A 12,388-nucleotide genomic window follows, 5' to 3' on the forward strand; every position below is an offset into this window, starting at 1 on the left:
ATAGTGGGGAGCTCCCCAACCTCCTGATCACCCTGCGGCTCTGTGTGTGACAGGGTAAGGCGCCCCAACCCCCCCCCCCCCCCCCCACACACACACCCCACGGGCCCTGCTCTGTGTGTGACGGGGTAGAGCCATAACCTCCCCATCAGCCCTGCCCTGAGTGTGAGAGTGGCGGTGCCTCAACCCCCTGATTGGCCTTGTTCTGTGGGTGATAGAGGGCGGCGCCCCAACCCCCCCACCCCACGGGCCCTGCTCTGTGTGTGATGGGATAGAGCCATAACCTCCCCATCGGCCCTGCCCTGAGTGTGACAGTGGCAGCGCCCCAACCCCCTGATCAGCCCGGCTCTGTGGGTGATAGAGGGTGGCGCCCCAACCCCCTGATCTGCCCTGCTCTGTGCGTGACAGCGGGGAGCTCCCCAACCCCCTGATTGGCCCTGCTCTGTGCATGACAGGGGGCGGCGCCCCAATTCCCCAATCGGCCCTGCTCTGAGCCTGACCAGGGGCTGCACCTAGGGATTAGGCCTGCCTTCTGCCACCCAGGAGCAGGCCTAAGCCAGCAGGTTGTTATCTCCCGAGGGGTCCCAGACTGTGAGAGGGCACAGGCTGGGCTGAGGGACCCCCCCCCCCCCCGAGTGCACAAATTTTTGTGCACCGGGCCTCTAGTTTTTTAATAATGCAGTAAAACATTTTAATGGCCGATGGGACGTTATATTGAAAAAAAGAGTAGGGAGGGCAACATATATTATGGTAATTTGTTATGTTTTATTTCATTTTCAAGTCTTATTGACTTAAAGAATTTGAGAGCTGGGATTGGGCAGAACTAGTAACTGAAAAATGAGGAGAAACATCGCAGAAAAGAGAGCCAGAGAATCAAGTTCTGTGTTATAAACATGGCCCAAGACTCTTCGCCAACCTCTGAATCATACTTGCACAGCCAATCCAGGCTGGAGTGAAACAAGGAAGAAAGACTCTGTAGTTGAGGTTCAACAAGTTAATGGCCAGCCAAAACCAAGTGTCAATGCTTTTTGTAGTAACATAGCAGAATGCACAATCTGTATGATATCTTACTCACAATATGCAGGACACATTCCAAAATTGACATAAAAAAGGCAGAAACCCATTTAAACTTCAAAATACGTTGCATACTGAAAAGACCATCAGCAAATACTAACTCTGAGATGACCCCAGAGGTTAGAATTTATAAAGATTTTAAAGCAACTGTGATGATTGTGCTCTAGGACATAAAAAATAAAAGAAACTCATAATTAATGCAAAGAGAGAAAATTTAGGCAGAGCAATAGAAACCATAAAAAGAGAAAAAAATTTCCAAATGGAAATTCTATGACTGAAAAGGATCATACTTGGAATTCTCTGGGTAAGCATAAGAGCAGGTTAAGGTTTATTCTGACAAGAATAAAAATAAAAGATAAAATAGAAATTATTCAATATGAAAAAGAGAAAAAATAGTTTCAAAAGTCAACAGAACCTCAGGGAACTGTAAGATTCCTAGAAGAAAGGAGGAGTTAGCAAGTCATCAATACTAGTGTTCACACATAATTGTCTCAAGATGATTGTTAGCCAAATGTCCCAAAGATGGAATTATCCCTTATTCATGTTAGAAGAAAACTCTGAATGACCGTATTCAATATAAGGCATACAACCCCCAAAACTTCCAGTAATACTAAGAAATCAGGTCATAACGGCAAGATAAGCTTGATAAAGCAGGCCAAGTGAAAGTAACATATATAATTTCTTGGAAATACATGAAGCTTCAAGAACCAAAAGCCCCCTGAAAGGCGTGGACTGGAAAGTCTCATTGATGTAGAAGAAACACTTAATTATGAAAAGAGGCTCAGCCTTTTTATAGAGGCTCAGATTTAAAACTTTGGATGGCGCAATAGAGAACCACTTTCTTGACAACCTGGCTCTGCAACCTCGGCTGGTCTGAGGAGGTATTCTTTCCCTGTCGGGTCTTGTGAAACTGCAACTCTAGAAAGACAATCCTAGGAAAATATAAGAAATCAATCAACCTACAGCTTTGGCTCATTTGTAATCAGTCCTGAAATCATTGCTGTGCTCTGCATACAACTTCTGCTTTCTTTCTTTTTTTAAAAATATATTATTGATTTTTTTACAGCGAGGAAGGGAGAGGCATAGAGAACTAGAAACATCGATGAGAGAGAAACATCAATCAGCTGCCTCCTGCACACCTCCCACTGGGGATGTGCCCACAACCAAGGTACATGCCCTTGACCGGACCCTTCAGTTCACAGGCCAATGCTCTATCCACTGAGCCAAACCGGCTAGGACACGTCTTCTGCTTTTTAAGGCGTTTGAAGCATTAGATGAATGAGATTTGTGATTGTATCTAATGTTTAAAAGAGTTTGATTAAATAAGTTTGCAATTGATGCTTAAGTATTGGAGTCATTTAATTTGTTGAATGTGTAAGTTTTGATTTATTGATCTAAGTAGCATGTAAATACTTATAGGAATATTAATCATTTATGCTTAATGTTTGAAGAAATTTTAATCTTTTAAATAAATTAGAATATTAACAAAATGAACATTAAAATAGTTGCTAGTGTTATTTACTGTTTGAGGTACTTTTTTTCATGGAGAAGAAACCAGCCAACAATTTTTTATGAAGTTCTATAGCAATTGTGGACAAAACCTAGAAGGAAATAGATATTTTTATGTTCATTTCCATAATATCACATTGTATATTTCTCAAATTCCAACTAAAGAGATTTCTGACTTTAGTGTTCTAACTTCCATTTTCAAAAGATCTGATTTAATCTAGTTCTGACCAAAAAATAATATATTGTCTCAACAACTAGAGCTACAGAATCAGGAAAAATATCATTTTTGCATTCCTGGCTGTGACTCATATTCCACAAGAAATATGCTTGATATTCTATCTTTTATTTTTTAATGTCCATATCTAAGCTCATCTGTCAAACTGGCAAGGGGCCCACACACAAAGTAATCACTAAGTTTTAGCGAAAATAGATACCAAAACAAGAGTCCAAAAAGACAAATCCTTCAAACTGGCTGCAAATGTTATTTCTCCCTGCACCAACCATTTTTTTTTCATAATTCTTTTATATATATTTATCCATTTTAAGAATACTGTAATTAATTAATTGATGCCCTATCAGTATCCAAAAGTGACTGATAAGTGAAAAATTCTTTTAGCATTAGAAAATTATAAATATTAAGATGACTTATTTACATATATGAATTTACTAGGATCATTATTCCTTTTTATGGTCAAATTGCCCTCTGTGGATGCTCCCTGTGCTTTTTTGCAGATGACTCTGATAATGTTTCCAGTTGTGGTAAAATATATAGAGCATGAAATGTACCCTGTTAGCCATTTTTAAGTGTACAGTTCAGAGGCATTTAACACATTCATGTTGTTGTGCAAGCATCACCACCCTCTGTCTCCAGAACCCTTTTCGACTTCCCAAACGGAAACTCTACACCCATTAGACATGAACTCCCAACTCTCTACCCCCACCCCACCCCATGCCCAGCTCCTTGCAACCACCATTCTACTTTCTGTTGCTGAATTTGACACTCTAGGTACCTCACATAAGTGGAATTATAGAGTATTTGTTTTTTGGGGACTGGGTTATTTTACTTGACATAATGTCTTCAAAGTTATGTTGCAGCATACATCAGAATTCCATTGTTTTTTGAGGACAAATAATGTTTCATTTGTAGTATACATCACTTTTTTTAATCCATTCATTCACCAATGGACACTTGGGCTGCTTTCACCTTTTAGTGGTTGTGAATGATGCTGCTATGAATATGAGTGTGCTAATATCTGTTTGCGTTCTAGACTTATGGGGGGGGCATCATTTTGTAATTTATATAAATAACTAACCACTGTGATATATGCCTGAAACTAACCTAAAATAATATTGACTGTCAAAAAACACCACCAGCTTTAAGTCCTTACATCCAATTCTTCTAAGTATAGATTCAGAAATGGGGTTGCTGAATCATACAGTAATGCTGTTTATTTTTCAAGGAACCATCATACTATTTTCCATAGCAGCTGCACCATTTTACATTCACACTGAGGTGAGGTAGATAGAAAGGGATAAATAACTGCTTCAAGATCCTTCCAAATTTCTCTTAATCGAACTTTAGATATTTGGGACTAAAAGGGAAACCAAAAATCAAAACAGCCAGTAACTTAACTGTATACACCCAAAAGCAAAGTGTTAAAAAATAGTAATTATCAGCAGGATGTCATTGTAGCCTTTATCAGATCCAGGTCACTTGTTTTGTGGGACTGAAGTCTAGTGTCTTTCATGGCTTAAATAAAATTTTCTCACTCAGAATTCAATCAGTGCTTCCCCTAGCAAGGAATCAAAGTGATTAAACAACAATAAGTATCATTTTTGCCTACCGGTTTGGCAAAATGTTAAGATTACTAATAGCTGGCATTGGTAATGTGTGAAGCAGCATCCTCTCATGCTGAGATGGTAGTCGTACAAATAAGATACAAATATCTAGGGAGTAATCTGGCAATATGTAATCAAGTTTTTAATAGGCATGCCGTTTACCCAGCAATCTGACTTCTGTGAATTTATCCTAAGGAAATACCTGGAAAGGCATACAAAGTTACATGTACAAATATGTTCATTCTGGTGTTATTCATAATAGTGAAAGACTGGAAAGCGTATTTTTTCAATTTCCAATAGAGAACTCATTAAATAAATTACAGCACAGCCACACACTAGATTGCTGCTATGCAGATTTAAAAATAATCATGAAGATCAATATTCATTATAAGGAAAAATATTCATATATCCATATGTTACATTTAATAAAAGAGGTTACAAGACAGCATTTTTTAATATATACATAAAAAAACGTAGCAAGGCATCCATCGAAATGGTAAGATTTCTCTCTGGGTGGGGGCAATTTTCATTTTTACTTTACACCTTTTTATATTGTCTGGATTTATTTCTATTAATGTGTTATTTTTATTACAATAAAAAATAACGTTATGAAAAGAAGACCTATGTAAAACTTTAGACATTAATAAAATAAATAAATATAATCATAAAAAAATAAAGTTATGTTTATTTTGAGAAGCAGTCTAGGAAAGAAAATATATGAGTGAAAAAAGATTTTTAACAAAAAAAAAAAAAAAAAAAGCTTCCAGGACAAAGACACTGGTGGGCTTGGCTTGGGTTGGATGTCCAAGCTGAACCAATGGGTCCCGGCCACTGGATGCCTCCACTGTCAATCAAAACTTTTCTCAACATGGAGGCTTACTCATCATGAGCCAGGTAGCCACCCCAATTTTTGCCTATTGTGCAACTTCAGCAAGTTTATCAACACCCTGAAGGCAATTCTTAGACCTCTAAGTTTAGACAAGGAACTCTAACTGAGGATACACATTAAAAATACTTAGAAGTGCCCTGGTTGGTGTTGCTAAGTGGTTAGAGCGTCGGCATACACACCGAAGGGTCATGGGTTCGATTCCCGGTCAAGGGCAGGCATCTGAGTTTCAGGTTCAAGCCTGGCCCAGTTGGGGCACGTGCTGGAGGCAACCAATATATGTGTCTCTCTCACATTGATGGTTCCCTCTCTCTTTCTCCTCCTCTCTCCCTCCCTTCTACTCTCTATAAAAATCAATGGGAAAAAAACATCCTTGGATGAAGACTAACAAAAACAAAACAGAAAACACTCACAAGCTAAAAAAGAAAAACTTACCGCCACCAAAACTCCAACATTCTGATTTAATTAGTTGAGGGTAAGGCCCAGGAATAAGCACTTCAGGTGATTCTGATATGCAACCAGCACTGAAAAACAGTGGTTTAGGCCCAGAGTGAGAAATTTTTGCTCTGGAATTAGCCTCTCTATAATCTAGAACAGAGATTCTCAAACATGGGGGAGAAGTTAGAAATAGAAATTCCCTGGCATCAACCCAGATACTCTGATTTAGTAGGTTTGGGGTGGGGCCCAGGAATTTGAATTTCTAACAAGCACAATGCAGGTGACTCTGACTTTGGAGTGTAAAAAGCAGGCAGACCGTCTTAACCAAGTGACCAAGTTGGCCTCACCAGTATGAGGAGGAAGGGACCTCGGTGGCTCCTGCTTGCTGCACCGAGAAAAATGAAGCAGTGCTTCACTTTAGCAGAACTCCTGACATAAAAGCATTGCCTAAATTAATTACGAGGAAATATCAAGATAAAGCAAATCACATTTTACGAATGAAAAAGAAAATTCCAAATCAACAGACTCTCAACAAAGGAAGATCCCTTTAACCGTGAGGTCGGACAGGTTCCGGTTTATCCAATTTACCATTTCATCATCTGTTTCTGTTTCTGCACATTTTCATTCAGCCGCCCTGAGCCTGTCAGTTTAGCTTCCCTGTGGTTGTGAGACAGTGGCCATGACTCCTGTTTTATGTTGCAGATACAACAATGGGCAAGGGAGATAAGGAGCTATTTCTTCTGCTATTTATCACTCTTAAGCAGGGAGGAGAGTGTTTTAACTAAAAGGCCCCAGTAGAGTTAGCCTCCAGGGTTTTTGGCCCAAACTGGGTCACATGCCTACTCCTAAGCAAATCTCTGACAAGGAAAAGGGGATGTCCCAGACTATTCAGCAACTCTCTGGGTGCCATGTGGTCACCCAACCAAAATGTGACTCTTCAGCCAAAAAAGAAACAGGAATGGATGTTTCAAGATAGTCAGTGGACCTCCAAGGTCAAGGCCAGAAGGTTAGATGCAACTTGGAGGTTACATGATTCCTTTAAAGGACACTGTAGGGGAACTAGGATCACCATGGGGGAAAGTCTGGGGCATGAGACTATAAATTGTGCATCTGGAAGTCAGTAGACAGCAGCAGTTAAGACACGTGAATGATGCCATACGCACGAGAAAGGAACCTGAAAATAAGCTTTTGTTTGGTTAAAATGGAAAGATAATGTCCTTGAAGTGGTAACAGGCATGGCAATGTGTGAAGTGCATAAAAAACCTCCTAACCCATCTTTTTCATAAAAGCTAACAACATCCTCAATGGTAGTAAGTAGGAAAGGGAGATGAGAGAATACATGCTTAAATAAGGTAGATGAGGGAAAATGAAATTTTTCCGGGGGAAAATGGGTGGAATGTATCTTTTATGTAGTATTTCCTTTTTTTTTTAAACACTCTCTGGATTCACAACATCCCTGTTAGTCTATTACAGTGCTTTGTCACCTTGAGGATCAAGAAACTTAATCAATACCATGCTCACCTAATTTAAGGCCAATTATTCTTTTCGGTCCTAAACACACATGAAATACAATTGCTCATCTCCAAACGTTATTCTGCACAGATTTCATAAAATCTATTTAATTGTATCCTGGAACATTTAAAAGACACCTCTTTATAGCATTTCATAATGGCAGTATCAATCAATAAAAGTAAACAATTCCTGGATTCGATTTGCAGAGTGCGCAGCACGATAATTTTTACAGAGAAAATCTCTTCGTTTTGTCTACATTCCAGACTCAGTGTGGTCCTGAGCATCAATTTTTAGGGAAATCAAGTTCTTTTGATTTATCAATACAGAAAAACATTTTAGAGCCGATGCTGATTTTTTAGCTAGTAGAACATGTTGCTTGGGATTCAAATACGTTGGTGCATTTTTAAGCACAACCTTCTTGGGCTTCCCAGATGCTGGTGCCCACACTGGACTGTCTGTCCCTCTTCCAGACAGTGAACAGACTCTTATATAATTTTTGATCTATTGTGCACCCTCAACCACCTCATCTATTTAGCTCTCACACTCAGGGCCACCATCCACCTGCCTTAATCACCAGACCTGGGTACTAAGCACTATGTAAATCCCCTAGGCCCCAAAGACCACCAGAGCTATTCAAACCTGCTTACCCTGCCTTGTCTGTTCCTCCCAAAGAAACCACAGTAAAAACAAACAAACAAACAAAAAGAAAGCTCTTGCCCAAATTTCCTCCCCTCTCATCCCCCAAACCTTGACTGATCCTGGTGCTTCCCCTGGTAGCCCTGTCTGGTGTGGTGTCCTCTTCCCCTTGGGATCTGTGATTTACAACCTATCTTTTCGATGGCAACTGTCTTCTGATCTCTTCCGGTTGGCCTCACCATACCTGAATAATAATAAAGCTACAAGCTAATAAAAGTTAACCTCATTGACATATATATAACACTTCATTCAAGACCGAGTTAAAATTCTTTACGAGTGTTCATGGAATGTTTAGCCAATATTGACCATATTCTGGACCATAAAGCAAATTTCAAATGATTGAAATCATTCAAGTATGTTCACTGACCATGGTGAAATTAAGCTTAAAAATCAACTAAAAATAACAAAAAAGAGAAAATCCTTAAACGTTGGGAAAGTAAACAATATATATTTAAGCTACCAAGCAATATACTTCTAAATTATCCTAGTATCAAAGAAGAAAATTAAAAAAAATAAAAAAGAGAAGAAAGCATATACAATTAAATATATTTTAATTTAATGATAAAAGAATGACATTAAAATATATGAGATGCACTTAGAAAGAAGCACTTAGTAAGACATTAATGACTTTTTATTGAGGTATAATTGGCAGGTGATATTTTATTAGTTTCAGGTCTACAATATAATGATTTGATATTTGTATACAATTCAAAATGATTACCACAAAAAGTCTAGTTACCATTTATCATTATACAAAATTACAAATTTTTTATTGTGATAAGAACTTTATTTTTTGTGATAAGAACTTTTAAGATTTATTCTTAGCAACATTCAAATATAAATGCATAAGGTAGAAAATAAAAAAGGCCAAAAAATCAACAATTTAGGTATCCAGTTCAAGAAGTTATAAAAACAATAAGTTAAACCTTAAAAAGTAGAAAAAAAGGAAATAACATTTGAGCAGAAAATGTTGAAAAAGGACGTAAACATAAAAGAAGAACATCAACAACAAAAGAAGCCTGCAGGTGTTGGCAAGCTACAGCACCCGGCCGAATCCAGCCAACACCTCTTTTAATGTGGGCCATGAACTAAACATTGTTTTCACATTTTTAAATATTTGGAAGGGAAAAATCAAAAGAAAAATTATATTTTGTGACACATGAGATTCAAATTGTAGTGCCCATAAATATAGTTTTACTTGAACATAGCAATGCTCATATATTTACATGTCGCTTACGGCTGCTTTCAGAATACAATGGTAGAGTTGCGTAGCAGCAGCAGAGACTATATAGCCTGCAAAGCCTAAAGTATTTTCTATCTGGCTCTTTACAGAATAAGTTTTCTGACCCCTGGCATATAACAATGCATGGGCATGTAATAGGTACTTAAAATATACCTGCTGATTAAAAACTTGTCAAATGAATGAACAAGCAACCAATCAATTTGAAGACTTTGAAACCTCATTGTATCAGTGAAGGCGGTCTGTAGTCTACAACATCAAAATTAGTGATTGTAAAAGGGCCACCTTTACACAAGAATCTTGATAAGCCTGTTCTATAATACCAAGTCAAAAAGAGAGAAACAGAAAGATTAGGGAGACAAAGATTTAGAGACACAAAAAGAGAGTAAAAAAGTACAAACTGTCAATAGCAAGTGTGAAAAGGAGGATAACCTACAAATCTTACAAGATATTATGAACAACTTCATGACAATAATTTGAAATTTTAGAGAAATGGAAAATTTTCTATAAAAACATAACATCAAAATTTACCAAGAAGAAATAGAAAATCTCACCAAGAAGAGAAACCACATCTCTTACAGTAAATAAATTTATAAGTAAAAACCTTTTCACAAAGAAAACTCTAAGACCAGATGGCCTAATTGGTTTTTCCATTTGCTTCAGAAATAACAATACAGAAATTCTTGCAGAGTATAAAAAAGCTCATTTTTATATAAGTTTTATGAGTCAGTACTTAATGAGCCCTTGATATGAACATCTGACTAAAACATTACAAGAAAAGAAAAAAATTACAGAAAAATTTATATACACATTTGTTACTTTTGGATAAATGATATATTTTACAAGTAAAATTTAAAAGCCCTGAAGACAAAAACAGAAAAATAATTTGTTGTTATTAATCCTCACTGCGGACACTTTTTCATTGATTTCTAGAGAGAGTGGAAGGGAGGGGACAAAGAGAGAAACATCGATGTGAGAGAGACACATTGATTGGTTGTCTCCTGCACGTATCCCAACCAGGGCCAGAAATCAAACCTGCAACCTAGGTACGTGCCCTTGACCAGAATGGAACCTGGGACTCTTCAGTCAGCAAGCCTGAGCAAATTATTAAAAATAATTTCTTAAAAATAAAATATATAAATTTTCAAATTAAAATAATCCATCAAATATCTAGCTCAAAGAATAAAAAACTAAACAAGTATCAAAAATATTTCAGGAGATGGGTAAAATGACACTTACCAAAGAGAAAAACAGATGCATGTAAAGCACTCAGAACCAAAATGGCATCAAATATCTTATATGAGAAAAAATAAGTAGTAGTAACTAGAAGATAATATAATATGATTTAAAAATTCTGAGAATGATCTTCATTATAGAATGCCATGTCCAGGTAATTTACTAAACAAGTATGAAGCTGCTCAAAAGCTTAACCATGTACCTCTCATGCAACCTTTCTCAGGAAATTACTAGAGGACCTGTCTCACCAAAAGTGGGCATAAGCCAAAAAAACAAGAAAGAATGGGATCCAGGAAGCAGGGATCCAAAGGAGAAAAGTAAAAGGAATTCCTAAGAATTCCTAAGAGACACAGCAGGGTTAGAGAAACTATGCCAGATTGCAACAGATGTACAGAAGGCTCCAGAGAGTTAACACAAGGATAAGTGTGGAGCAAATAAAAACTGGCTGATGTGCTCGACTATAAACGCTGTCCTGGCTGCTTTCACAGCTTTGTAGAAAATTTTGGTGAAGAATTATTAGGACCCAAATAAAAGTAACCAAATGAAAAATTACCCGGGAAAGGGGAATGGAGAAGTCTGTTCAAGAAAGGAAATGTAATCACAGTACACTAAATGGCTCAGCTGCAAGCATATTTGCATAGTTGTAATAACACTGAATACTAATTTAACCCCAAATGGTGATGAATCATTGGGAAGAATAGGGATAGAGAGGTATGGGGAATAGTGGATGTAAATGAACTAAATGGCTAGCTTTCTTAGTAGGCAATCAGTAGATAAATCTGGAAGTAGTGGTATATAAGCATGTTTTTTAGAGGTAAATGCCAGAAGCAGCTAGAATGGAGTTTGTCTGGAGTGGGCAGTATGGCGGGAGGGTTGGGGGGGAGGAGGACAGAGGACTGCTACTTTTTATTATAAGCTTTATTCAGCACGGGTTCTACTTTTTTATGAAAATTAGATTTAAAAAAGAATGAGTGTACTTTTACTTCCACAAGTTAATAGATACTCAATTTCAAAGGCAAAGAATTATGGAGCTTATACTAGTATATATACTAGAGGCCTGATGCACGAAATCTATACAAGAGTAGGCCTTCCTTTCCCTGGCTGCTGGCACCAGCTTCCCTCTGGCACCCAGAACCCAGGCTTCTTTCACAGCCCCGGCTTAGTCCAGAAGGTCGTCTGGTCTAATTAGCATATTATGCTTTTATTATTATAGATATTGTTGAGAATCCTTTTTCTTCCTTTATTGAACAAGAAGCCAAAGACAGCTTTGTGTTAGAGAACTTTTTTGAGGAGAGACAGAGTAACATGTAGCTTTTTGAAATGGTGAGATTAGGGTAAGTAAATAGCTGCTGTCAGGTAAATTAAATGAGATGACCAAACAGAAAAATGTTTTACAAATACTGATTTATGATTTAAAACAGTACCACAAAGCCACCCATAATGCCAAATAACCCTACTACCACAAACCCAATGTGTAGAAGTCAACATGTGCAACATGGAAGAGATGTGTAAGTTCACATCTATTCTCTTGGTTACATTCACATAAACAGGCAACATCTCTGAACATGAAAAATAATACAAACAACGGACACTTGCCACGTCCATTTACATAGTGTCAGAAAATCTACCCACGGCTCAAGAATAGAAATTTATATACAGGACATTATTGAAACTGAAATTTGAATCCAGTCTTTGGATCAGATGATACTATTATATGAAAGATAAATTTCCTGATTTTGGTCATTGTTCTGTGGTGCTATTAATGAATGGCCTATAGTTTAGGAGCACGTTGTCTGCAATTTACTAATAGATGATTCAGAAGAAAAAGATTATAGAAATATATGTGGAGAGAGATAGGACAAGGGAAATGCGAAGAGAAGAAAACAAATGTGAGGTAACAACTGCTTAAACTGGGTGCAGAATATATGGGAGTAGTATGCAACGTTTCTGTAAATCCGAAA

This window comes from Myotis nattereri, assembly GCF_964212035.1.
Source record: "Myotis nattereri genome assembly, chromosome: 17".
Classification (NCBI taxonomy): domain Eukaryota; kingdom Metazoa; phylum Chordata; class Mammalia; order Chiroptera; family Vespertilionidae; genus Myotis; species Myotis nattereri.